Source organism: Erpetoichthys calabaricus, chromosome 4 (genome assembly GCF_900747795.2).
Source record: "Erpetoichthys calabaricus chromosome 4, fErpCal1.3, whole genome shotgun sequence".
NCBI classification, from domain to species: domain Eukaryota; kingdom Metazoa; phylum Chordata; class Cladistia; order Polypteriformes; family Polypteridae; genus Erpetoichthys; species Erpetoichthys calabaricus.
This window is the reverse complement of record NC_041397.2, coordinates 196,487,489-196,499,526: the sequence shown is the minus strand read 5'-3', so window position 1 is coordinate 196,499,526 and position 12,038 is coordinate 196,487,489. Positions and strand designations below refer to the sequence as shown.

The 12,038-nt window shown below is 32.8% G+C and overlaps 1 long non-coding RNA gene across 7 annotated transcripts in view; it reads left to right on the top strand.

Moving 5' to 3' along the window:
* Positions 1 to 12,038, top strand: part of LOC114650484 (uncharacterized) — a 605,078-nt gene that overhangs the window by 345,166 nt on the left and 247,874 nt on the right. For 6 of the 7 annotated variants that reach the window (XR_007934844.1, XR_007934843.1, XR_007934842.1 and 3 more), the window contains one exon: positions 8,881 to 8,934. This is a non-coding gene — a long non-coding RNA (uncharacterized LOC114650484). Of the gene's footprint in view, positions 1 to 6,441; positions 7,235 to 8,880; positions 8,935 to 12,038 lie in introns of those variants that run through there. The other variant, XR_003716012.2, reaches the window with a different exon arrangement.

Sequence of the window (12,038 nt, the reverse complement as noted above, 5' to 3'; positions counted from 1 at the left end):
ATTTTAACAGCAGGGCATTTGAGAGCAATGGTTTAAAAAAGATATTGGCAAAGCTAAAAGGAATTGGAGAGAAATATTGAAAAAAAGGTGAAAGGTGATCCAAAGAGATCCTTTCAATATTGTAGTAGTAAAAGAAGATGGTGTTGAAGAGCATTCAGAACTATAAGGGCAAGCTACAATTTACAAACAGTGAAATTGCAAGTGCTTTGAAGTTATTATGGGTGAAGAAGTCAATTATCTTCTAAAAGTAACAGAGACTATTAAAGAGATACATAGTGATTTGAAAGTTGTTCGTGAGAGACATACTACTACAGTACTTAAATGCGCTGAAATCTAACAAAGCTATGATCTGATACATTTGATCTAACTATGCTATGATCTGAACATTTATTCTCGGGTACTTAGGGAAGTTACTAAGTTCATATTTAAACCATTGACGCATATTTTTTAAAACGGGAGAATTCTTAAAGCATGACAGCTAGAAAATATTATCCCATTATATAAAAATGGTGATTGGGCTGATCCAGGGAACTATAAACCGGTACTCTTAAAGTGCATCACAGGTAAATTTAATATAAGCAATTAAGGAAAAAATCGAGCAGCACATGCAGTATCTAAAACAGGTGTTAGCAAATAGTTAACCTGGATTTGGACAGTGAAGTTCACTAGTATTCTGGAGGAAGCAACAAAACCGTATAAGAGAAGTGCATATGATATTATTTATCTTGAATTTCAGAAGGCTTTTCATAAGTACCTAATGAGAGAATGGCATCCAACAAAACAAAGTGGGAAATCAAAATGTGGTGTGTGTATGTAGGTACAAAATTGGCTTGAACACAGGAAGCAAAGGTCTATAGTGAAATTAAGTTTTTAAGAATTTTGCAATGCTAAATGCGGTGTCCCTTAGGAATCAGTTCTTGGGCTGCTGCTCTTTTAAATATAGAAAAATCATCTGGACAAGAATATAATTTTCAAGCTGGTTAATTTTGCAGATGTTACCAAACTAGGTGTAAAGGCTTGAGTAGATTTGTGACAGATGTAAATTAATTTAAGTTATTACACATAGAAAGTAGATATGTTAGATTTGAATGTATGATGGGAGGTCTAAAACTTGAAAGTATACCTTCTGAAAAGAAGTGGAATTCATAGTGGACTCATCAGTATCTAGATTAATATAGTTTAGAGAAGTTATCAACAAGGATAATAGGATTTTTATATATATAAGTTATATATCACAATATGTACAGTACAGGTCAAGGGACATTATACATCAGTTATATAATTCATTGGTGACAACTTATCTGGAATGCAATGTATATTTTTAACCTCCCTATTACTAAAAAAAATACATAGCAGCACTACAGGAGGTTCAGAGGGAAGCAACTAGGTTGATTCCAGGACAGAGAGTTATGAGCTTGAACCTTTTCATTTTAAACAAACAGATTAAAAGGTGATATGGCTGAGAGTGTTTGAATTTATGACAGTAATTAGTAAAGTGGATTAGCTGTTACTTTAAAATAAATTCTGAAAGAAGAACATGGGGACACAACTGGAAATTTGTTAAGGAAAGATTTTGCATAAATGTTTGAAAGAAGTACAGTAGTTCATCCAAAGAAACATAGACACATGAAATACATTACCAATTAGTGTGGTGGATGATCCTTCAAATCTCAACTTGATGTTGTTTTGGGCAAACTAGGTGAAAAAGACTAACAAGGTTGTTGACCTGAATATCCTATTCTCGTCACAATTGTTCTAATTAATTGATGACTCTAAACTGGATCAGTATGGGTGTGTATGTGATCAAGCCCTATTATTTACTGGCATCCTTTCCAGGATTAGTTTTGTTTTGTGGCAAGTGCTGTTGTGATAGGTTTCTGATGCCTGTAACAGTGAATTTAAATGAGGCAGCTAGAAAGTGGATGGATGCATGGATAAAATTAACTTGAGAGACCCTAATAATAGCCATAAGTACTGCATTAAGTTATACTATAATTGCTAGTCCATGACCTGGATTACTCAGTAAATAAAACAAATTCATACAAGTCTTTTCTGACAAATCCAATACAAAATATGATGTATTTCTGCCAGAATAATTAATGACTGTATTAATGGAGTGGCTAGATACATAAAAGTCATCAGGGAAGAAACTAGAGTTGCATGATGCCAGATTAAACATATATGCACATTCATACACATAGATGGGAACTCAGCTTTATTCATGCTGTCATGGAATCACACCAGGATCTATCCTAGTTTGGTAATTTGCAGTGAAATAACTGCCAGTGGCCAGCTACAACCTTGCAACATCTGGATTACAAAGGACTTCAGAAGTACTGTAAGCAGAACGTTCCCTGGTGACATCAGCTGAGCCCTCTGTTTTACTCACTCAGTCCCCACCTTCTGAGCAGCACTGGCACTACACTCCACCTGTCCACAGTGCAAATCCCGAAAAACTGAGATGTATCACGGTGTGATTCTATGACAAAATACTTGGCATAGTTGGACAGATCACGAATATGCTGCAATCTAATTATAATTTTTAACAAAATTTGAGTTTGTTAGTTGTTCTGCTCATCTCTGCCTAAGCTTGATTCACAATACCTAGAAGGTTTTGAGCACATTATAGAAGCAGCCTTCAAAATACATCTCTATACTTTATATGAATCACTTACCAGACTAATTTTCTTTTATAATGGGTATTATGCAGCATTCAGTTATTTTGATTTATAACACTATTGCAGAAAAATAATCTGCTTACGTAAAATTGCATTTCACTCAGTAAAACTATAATTTAGGGTTAAAGGGTAGGGTTAAACATTTTGATTTTAGCGTCTATTATTACAATGACCTCCAATGGCCTTTTTTGTGTTGTAATACACTTTTTATGTGTTTTAAAATCTTTCAAATTTTTTGTGCTGAGGACTTCTTATATACATTTTAATGTCAGTATGTTCTTTTTGGTGACATTAAGCGTCAATAGATGCCATCAGTTAACTTTTTTTTTAATAGAATTGTTCAATACAGTGACATAATAGGTGTTGTTAATGCCTCACAGCTCCTGGGATATAGATTTGATTTGCAGCCTCTGCTACTGTGTGAGGTTTGTCTGTTCTCCCTTTGTTCATGAGGGTTTTTTTCAGGCAATCTAATTTAATCCATTAAATGTGCAAGTTGTTGGTAAAACTTAATAGGAACACTATACTAATACTGGGCATGGTTTTCTTTGCTCTCAAAACAGCTCCAGTTCTTCATGGCATGGATTCAATAAGATGTTGTGAATTTGAGATTCTGGTTCATGTTGACATAAATGCATTATACAGTTGCTGCACATTCATACTGCAAATCTCCATTTCTGCCACATCCCAAAGATGCTCTATTGGATTCAGATCTGGTGACAAGGAAAACCACTGAAGAACATTGAACTAATCGTCATGTTCATGAAATCAGTTTGAGATGACTGTTGTTTTGTGATATGGTGTATTATTATGCTGGAAGTAGCCATTAGAAAATGAATAAATTGTGACTAGGAAGGGATGCATATAGTCAGAAGCAACAGTAAAATAGGATGTGGAATTCAAGTAAAGCTTGATTGGTATTAGCAGGCCAAAAGTATGCCAAGAAAAAATTCCCCACTCTATTACACCACTATAACCAGTCTGATCTATTGAAAAAAGGCAGATTGGGTGCATGGATTTGAACGCTGCCATCCATGTGCCTCTGTAGAAATCAATTTTCACTGCACCAGATTTTCTCAACTGCCTTCAACTGTACAGTTTTGGTGAGTCTGTGCCCGCTGCCACCTCATATTCCTGTTCTTGGCTGACAGGAGTTGAACCCAATAAGTTCTTCTGCAGTTGTAGCCCATTCGCCTCAGATGTCGACATCTTGTGCATTCTGAGATGCTTTTCTGCGCACCACAGTTGTACAGAGTTCATCTTTGTTACTGTAGCCTATTTCACAGCTCAACCCAGTTTGGACATTCTCCTCTGACCTCTCTCATCAGCAAGGCATTTCTGTCCACAGAGCTGCCACTCACTGGATATTTCTTGTACCATTCTGAGTAAACTCTAGAAATTCTTGTACATGAAAATCCCAGGAGATCAGCAGTTACAGAAATACTCAAACTATCGCATCTGTCACCAACAATCATGTACTGATCGAAATCACTAAGATCACATATTTCCCCCATTCTGGTGTTTGATATGAACATTAACTGAAGTTCCTAACTTTCACGATTTTATGCATGGTGCTGCTGCCACATGACTGGCTGATTAGATTACTTTGTTCAGTGACTGTATTGTATGTATAAGTGCCTGTTGATGAAGTAGCCATCCTTGACTAGACTCTGCTGTTCTCCCTAACTTAGTAATGAAATTAATGAGGATTTAACTTACAAGTGTTAAGCATTTTAGAAATAAATTAATGCTACAGAGAAAAAGGAAATAATACGTAAATATACAATATATACTACCATGGCTTGCGTGCTGCTGCAGTAGTTACCATTGTATATGGATAGCAGTAGACACCTGATTCAAATTTTACCCTGGGTATTTCATGCATGGACTCAAAAAGTTCTCTGCATGTCTGCTAGAGTTTTCCCCATATAGTTAAGCTTCCTCCCTTGTTCCAGATGTTTAGGTCATGTTAATTGAAAACTGTAAATTGCCTTAATGTGAGTGAGTGTGCCCATGTTGGGCTGGCGTCTTGCCCAGGGTTGATTCCTGCCTTTGCGCTTGATATATATAACTTCAGCTGGCCATTTAAAGCTTGTTATTTCTGGCAGGCTAACTTGCTTTTCATCAATTATGGTTAAAATAGGCTCCAGTTTCCCTATAAACCTGACCAAGATAAAGCGGGTATGGAATATGGAAGGATAGAATAGATATTTGTAAAGATGTTTTATTACATCTTTCTCAAAGGTGGCTTAGACAGCAAACTTTATTTTAAGTTGCCTGATCCTTAGTGCTAACATTTCTGAGTTGTATTAGTTAGATAGGTAAAAATGCATTTAAAAGCATAAAAGTACTGGTCACAATGACTTTATGAAGCAAAGCAGTTAACTTCTTTTGTCACTATCATAAATATTTTAACTTAAAAAAGAGTTTGTGGATGAGTTGACTTTTGTTGAAGTCCTGTTTTTGTAGGTGGTGTACTCTAAGCAGAATCAAAGAATGTTTGAGGATTTATATTTGTAGCTTGATTTTATACACTGTTCATTTTGGGAGCTTGGCAGCTGTCTTTTTGGCTTTCCGGTTACAAGGATTGAAACAAAATAGTTTCTCCTTAAAACTCTAAAAGCAACCTCTTCTATTTTTATTAAAAGAGGCTGCTTTCATTTTTAAAAATTATGCAGTCTGAAATAGATGCCTTGTGGTCATTTTCAAAATTTATTTTTGCGGTGCTCATTTTATTATGTAGAGGCACGGAAATGCAATATGCAAGAAAACACTCTCTACGTTTATAATTAATCTACATGTTCATAGCATTCTTTGAAGGATATGTGGGATGTTATTATACTTGACTTTTTTTCTCTTTTTGATGATGATCTCTTCAGTTTTAAAATTCACTAGGCTAAGTATCCTGTTGTTAGAGCAAACACAGTCATTTGAATAAGTATTTCAAATATTAAAAGTATGCAGTTTGAAGTGGTTTTTCATCTAGGACGATACCCAGGCTTTTTTTTTTTCTTTAAGTTTTCTGGAACTAGAAAGACATTTTTTGAGTAAAGATTTCTGGCTATCATTTGCATCTAATGATTTGGGTGTGTTATAAAATAAAAACCCAGACAAGGCAGATTATAACATTTACTGCTTTAGCTGGAAAGAGTTTTCTTTTTTTTAAATGAAAAGGAGCCAGTGTTTGCAGTGAAAACGAAGCATGCAATATGAGCATCAGATTTACTTTGGACGACTCCACACATTCCTATTCATCATTACATTAGGCAACGCAATTCCATCTCCTCTTGATGGGCAGGAAAAGTGGGCAGCCTGCCAGGTAGATGTTGCCATGACTCCCAGCCCCCCGAAGGTGATGCATTTTGTGAGCAGGCTGAGCTTAGGTTCTGAACTAGACAATAGATGCCTTTGCAATGTCAGCAGAATGGTTTATGGGAATGCACTCCGCTGTTGGCAGAGGATCATGTGACCTTACGGCTGAGATTTTGTAATGGTGCCAAAAGAGAGAGAGGATGAGAGGGAGAGAGAGAGAGAGACTTGGAAAGCAATGCCTGTAAAAGACTTTATTTTATTTTTTTCTTTCTTGCATTGCTCAGAAAATGGCGGATCATACAGCGATGACTTTACCCCGACTCAGCAAGCAATTGAGCTCCGAAACACAACTTCTCTTTTATTCTGTTTTTTTGGCAAGCCACCAGGACTCTGTCCCTTTCACGCCTGATAAATCCTGCTGCTTATCTTCAGTTTGAAAGGAAAGGTTAGAAGGGATATTTAAACTCTAGGGAAGGGGGGAGAATTAATAAAAAATATCAAACAACAACTAAATATTCTGGCATGTGTTTGTCAATAACCTGATTCCAAGTGCTCTTTTGTGAAGCTGAAGAACAAAAGTTTGAAACTGTCTCATGGCACAGGCATTTGCGTTGGGCAACTAGGGCGACTGAATTGAACATGAGCTCATCGCAGCATATTGAAGTAAGCTGGCATCCTGCCTTGGTCACCCCCTTGCTTCAGCAGATTTGTACACTCTATAATTTACAAAGCCAACGCAGCCTTGGTAAAGTTCGCCCGCTTCTCCCACCATCACTACTGTGCAGGCAGTTGCGGTGAGGATTGGTGCAGCTTTTGCGCAGTAATTTGTGCTCAGAATTCTGACCAGATTTTTTTTTTCTTTGTCAAGGAAAAAAGGGGGCACATCAACTTATTTTAATTTGGGATTCATTGGAGCATGCATCAAAGAGAATCAGAAATTTTCCTGATATGAAATAATATTTATATACAATGCTGCAAAATATTTATATACAATATATTGAATAAAATAAACAAAAATAAATGAACATCTGCTTTTCCAAATATAACACAAAAAACTTGAATCATCTATAGCATCGCAGAAACTGAGACATGCTAGACCTTTGTTAAGTAAAGTGCCTTGCCTTGCCTTTCCCAGAGCTAAACTTTTCTGTTTTTTAAAATTATTTCATTTTGTTGGCATCGCTTCACTGTTGCATTCATAAGAGTGTTCCAAAGAGGCTGAAAAAAGTTTTGAGTGATTGCAGGTATACCATATTTTATTTTTCTTATTCTTACTGTAAACATATATTTCTTGATATTAATGGAAGTGTGTAGTCTTGCTGTACTTTAACAGAATGTGTTACTGAAGTAAGTAAAAATAAATGCTGTTTTTTTTTCTTTGTGTGTCGTGATTTAATATTTATTATTACTACCTGTTCAAATTATATAACAGGTTACTCAAACTTGATGGTGCAAGGTTACTCCAAGGCTTACTTAGTAGGAGAATTGCTTTTTAAAATTTCGTAAGGAAATATTTATTTTTTTGCATTATGGGCAATTGGTTAAAATGTTAATTACCCTCAGGTGAAGAACTGTGAAGGGTACATGTGCTTGTGTTGTAATTATGTCAGTGATAGGCTAGTCTGATAAGAATGGTTTTAAAAAGCACCTTTGTAAATGAAATCGTCAAGCACTGTCGATGTGACATAAACAGTTTATATTCTTTTTGAACAGTTTCGGATGTGATTGAATTTCAGTCTGCTTTATACTTATAAATAAATTTGCAAACCAATTTGATGAATTTAACAGATTTCTTCAGATTGCCAAATTGGAAAAAAAACATATAGCAGACGTGATTTGATATTTGCATTGTTAAGAAATGGGTGCAGTTTGAAAGCAGAATATACAAGATGACCAGTGTAGAATTCACATCTTACACCTTTCCACCTGTTAGGTTTCTATATTAGTACTTCTTTTTAAATATTCTGTGAATGTTTAAAATGTTGCAGCATACTTACGGCAGCACTTTACATTTGTTGTTTAATGCCCTTGCCAAATTTACACTTAATTTATGATATGTGTAATTGATTAAAATGAAGATACCTAAAAGTCTAAACTTTTTATTTAACTAAATAACATTTGAGAAGTTTTTTTTTGTTAAATGTTTTTTTTTGTGATATGTAGCTTTTAAAAGTTTTTTGTCAGTTTTAAAAGCTTGCAAATTGGTGAAATGTAAATCAGTTTAAATTAATTCAACTATTAAGTGAGTGTTCATTCTCATAAATAAGTATATGTTTTAAATAAAATAAAACTTTTAGAATACTGTCTTGGCAAGAGAAAAATGAGTTATTTTGCTCCAGGGTACACTTTAATGACAAAATCTCTCCTTCATTTTTTTTAAAAAGGAAGTTTGGATCCTTGTAGAAACAAAGTTACTAATAAATAGTATAAGGTTTTCCTAACCACAAATTAAAATGTTAAAAAATCTTGCACAGATTAACAGAAAAATGACAAACAAAAGCTCCCGTAGTTATAAAGCCAAAGCATTATTTGAGGTCTTACTATTTTCACATGTTTCATTGTCTTCTGAAAACTTTTAGTATATTTTGCTTTTATGTAATTACAGACATTTTCATATTACTTACTTCTGGCAAGTGTTTTTTGCATTGACAATGTTATTTTTAATTTGGTTTGTGTGGAATTTCATTTTCAGTGTTATGGACACTATGTAAAATCTGTACTAATTGTGTTAAACAGTAGTTTATGTGAAGTTACTTTGTACAAATTCTGAAGCCAGTCATTATGTGTGTGTTTATATATATATATATATATATATATATATATATGCGTATATATTCTTTTTATCTAAGTGAGTTTTCATATATTAATACCATTTTGTTCATTTTTGTAGCAAAAAATTATGCTGGGGCCTTGGAAAGGAATCTAACATGGAGCATCAGCACAGGTAAAACACAAAACAGAATTTGCATTTGCTTGGTTTATAAGTTTAAGATGTTCTTTAAAAAAATTACTAAAATTAAGGTCATATTTTCCAGTTGCTAAACCATTGTAATTGAGTTATAACACAGTCTTCATAGTGTTCTTTTGTGTTTTATACAAATATGGTTTTGAGTTTTTGAAAATAAATCCCATTCTGATGTAATAATGAACATATAGATGACCTAAGATACTTAAGTTACCTATCTCAAAATTATACTGGCCTTATGTCTAAAGTAAATTTCAGTATTAAAAGGTCCTAGTCACTGCTAATTTGCTTAAGCAAAAAAAAGTTACTGTTTATAATGTCTGATACAAAATGGTGTTAAAAAATCAAAGTTTATGGACTGTAAAAAAAAAAAAAATCATACCTGTTGCCAATGTATTTTAAAAATGCGTGTTTTTTAAAACTTTGTAAAGACACATTTGTAGAATAAGTTTATCTACCAGTGAGCTTTTTGCGTCTTTTATTTAATCGTTTTTAATTTTGAGAATTCATAATTTACAGTATACATAATGCAATTGAATACTGCTTCTTTTACTATTTTGAGCAGTATCTCAGCAATGTTTGTGGGCCAAAAAGAGAGTTTTATGGATGCATGAATTGCATCCGCAAAATGTTATACAATTTTACCATTTTCACTTAAAAGATCAAATTTGCACTTTATTTTGCGTTAGTTATACTATATGGTAAATTATTTGTCCAGACTTTTGAGAATTATATTAATTTAAAGTACATTACTAAGGAGAACAATCTTTAACCTCAATTCATATTTATAGTTTCTTCAAATCTGAAAGATGACTGTATTAGTCTGCATTATACTTTCTAAAATAATACTTCTAGTAGGTTTAAGTAGTCTTTATCACTTTTGTTTTATTTAGGAAAGTTGTACTAAGTGGTCACTATGCTTTTCTGTTTTATTGTATTCAGCTGTAACATTAAAATATGTTGTAAAAATAAATGCTGTTGCTCAATTCCACATGTTCATTTTAAACTGATGTACCATAATATTTCACTTTGTAATTATATCAATTGGAATTATGTAGTTTTTTTTTTAAACAATTTCACTATGTTTGAATGATATGCAATATGCCCAGTGTATTGCCTTGTCAACAGATCTCCTTGTTTAATTCCATATTCACTGTTTTCCTCCATATTTGTTTAAAATGTTATCTGAAAGAGTATGCCTTTTGCCATAAACCCGTAGATCCGATCTTGTGGTGAATTTGGTTTCACAAGCTCGCTTCTATGGGTCTGTGTCAATGTGGTAATAAACCTGAAAACTTCTTTTTTTTTTTCTTTACACACATTTTTATTAATAAGATAAGCTTCTTGGAAATATGTATATGCATTTTAAGTTATTTTACATTTATGATTAATAATAAATGACGTGTTAGTAATATAATATTTTTTATAAAACTAACAAAAGTACGTATTTGTAGTATGATGGATTGTTATTCAAACAGTGCAGCATTATGTTCCAATGATTAATTTGCTAAATATTTGGTAAATATAATTTTTGCACATCTGCTGGTTTTGCATATGGCTACTATAGTTGGCCGATTACGTTTGGATGGTGTTTTGCAAAGTGATCTGGTAGGGCAGTGAAAACTAAATTCAGTATATTTTGTTATCTAAAGTATATAAAGTTAGAAATTTCTCTTTTTTTGGCCAAACATTTGGTGCTGTACTGGTGTGTAACATTTAATGAAATCATTTAGTCTATCTGTCTACTGCATATACCTAGTGTTGCTAAATCAACAAGTTCACCTGTTCCTCTTTTCCAACCCACTTTTCTAATTTAGGTTTCAATGGTACTGTGACCATTTTTTATTGATTTGAGTTGTTGTTTCATGGTTAGTTGTTGTTATGCATAGAAACATTAACATTGGTTGTAAATGGTTATGCTCTATTAAAGTTTAAAAAAAATGCTACAAAAAGAGTATCTAAAAATATTATTTAATATGCAGCCCTTCTTGAATATAGTTAAAAGAAAACAGAATAAATTAAAATAATGACAGCATAAGTCATGTTGTAGGTACATATAAATTAAAGAACATAGCTTGAAGGGCTTTTAACATTAAAATGCTTTGAACAGATACAAGAAACTGTCATACAATGAGCCATTATAGTATGTTCAAAAGTTTATCACTAGATCAAAACAAACTATAATTTTTTCAAGAAACGCAGATAAAAACAAAATTACTTGAAAGTGATTTCTCTGTATGTTTTTAATAGTAAACTGTACTATTGCTTTTTCATTTAGCTTTATTTAATTTCATTTTAAACTCAAAGTTGCCCTTTTATTTAGTGAAAATGTTTTTGTTGACAGAACATATAGTTAATGCAGTTATATGAACAAATCAACAAACTTAAAAGTTGTTTTATAATATATTCCAAACTCATTACATTAAATACACAATAAAAATATCATTGGTTATTTTTTTTACAACCTGAAGCTTATATTTATTATTTTCAAAGATGAATTTGTTAACATCTTCATACTTAGCTATATATATATATATATATATAGAATATATATATATATATATATAATATTTACCTTTTATATTTTATCTTGCATGTAAGTATTTTTTACAAGTGGACATATAATAACAGCTGAAATCTCGTAGAAATTGTAAGACGGTAAGGTGACCTGGTAGACAGGGAGATTGCCTGGAAGTAGGTGGATCCCACCCAGTTGTAAATAGTACCTGAGGCTGCATTAAAAAAAGGGCAGAATGTGGAATTGACCACAGCAGTCCTTCATGTTCCAGCAGCCAAAATATTTGCAGCACATGACCTCATATTTTTAGTCATATAACATTTAACTGCATAATGACTATGACTTTTTAAGAATAATGAACTAGAGGTTATTTTATACCTTCCCAGTTTTTTCAATACATTACTAAAATAATGAAGCATTATGTGCTTTAGTTTTATATGATATTTTACAATAGTAAAAATACCAGAAAGTTATAGATATTATACAATTTTTAAATAAAACTATATTCCTAATGTTTGTGCAAATTGAATGCAAATAAATATGTAAAAGTGAATGACTTGTTCAA